We start from the raw sequence: 1319 nt of genomic DNA, 5'->3' as shown, positions 1-1319 counted from the left end.
GTCTTCAGTGGACATGCCCTGGAACAATTTGGGCGCCACGGTTAGGTTATGTGATAGTGCCTGCTTATCATTTTGCTAAGTAAAGTGATGTTTATTACTTTATCACTGGGCTTCTCATGTCAGTATCTAGCTGTCAGAGAATGTTTGCTTTTTAAACTAGTATGGGAAAATGAGTGATTTTTTCGGCATTTCTTTATTCATAGGAACTTATCGCGGGAAATAACAACATGAAATATTTTAAATAATATCCAGACAACCACGGGGGGCTGAATTTGTTTCAGACTAACATAAATAAAGGTTAACAAAAAACTTTATAAGAAAAACAATATAATAAAATAGACTTTCACTACATGTGCATGAGTATTTTGATATCTTATAATAATGAAATCTTCTTAATCTCCACACTTTGTACATTTGCTTTCATATTTCTTTCTTAAGGAACGTGTTTCCAATGCAGATAATGTTCTATTATTCTTAATTAAAATTCGAACACTGAAAATATAACAAAAGGTACATACAATTCTGTGAAAATAAAGGATCAACTTTTAATTATTAGAACGTCTTCTTGTCTTTTTTATTTGCATAATTTACTATTCATTCCGAAAATAATGCACCAAAATCTATTAAAAAAAGAACATAAAAACTCCTCAAATCATATGAATTTGTTAAACATCCAACAAGAACCTTTGGGAGAAGGATAAAAAGGAGAAAACATTTTCATGTCAACTGCGACAATTGTAATGCTGAGTAAAAAAAAGATATATAAATTCTACTTCGACTAGATTAACAAGAATTCGCCTTTTTTATTTTAAAAATTCTTAAAATATCACTAATACATATGTGAGGGCTGATAACGCTTTTTTTGTATACAGGCTATTTTAAAAATGCTTAAGTGAGTTTATTACTGAACATTTTAATTACGATATGCAGATTATTATCACCACAATACAATTAAAAGATTCTACACGCATCTGCACTATTTCGTGAATAGTATGCTGTCACAGTTGTGCTATATCCTGCTATACATATATCTTAGCTTTATATGTAAGTTTAAATGCAATGGAGCAAGCAAGTTAATTCATTTATCTTACCCAGTTGAATTCAAATGATTTCAAAATAAAATACGACTGAAATCCATCAACAATAAATATCATTCAACAAGTGGGCGGATAATGAGTGAAGATTAACAAAGCATTACTTTTCTTGATATGATACATTCTAAAATTCACAAACCATAATGGTTAGGTCCTCTGAAAAGAAACTAATGTACTGATCAATCAAAATGTCAATTAAGTCCATATATTAATCAACTGTCAATG

General features: G+C 29.7%; 1 protein-coding gene across 1 annotated transcript in view; it reads right to left on the bottom strand.

The window, feature by feature from the left end:
- Positions 1-314: 314 nt before the first annotated feature.
- Positions 315-1319, bottom strand: part of LOC119581798 (cyclin-dependent kinase inhibitor 3-like) — a gene marked incomplete in the record, with an annotated part of 43756 nt that continues 42751 nt past the window's right edge. Inside the window, 1 exon segment of the mRNA XM_037929929.1 lies at positions 315-1310.

This window comes from Penaeus monodon, chromosome 15 (assembly GCF_015228065.2).
Source record: "Penaeus monodon isolate SGIC_2016 chromosome 15, NSTDA_Pmon_1, whole genome shotgun sequence".
In the NCBI taxonomy this organism is placed as follows: domain Eukaryota; kingdom Metazoa; phylum Arthropoda; class Malacostraca; order Decapoda; family Penaeidae; genus Penaeus; species Penaeus monodon.
This window is presented reverse-complemented; position numbering and strand designations above follow the sequence as displayed.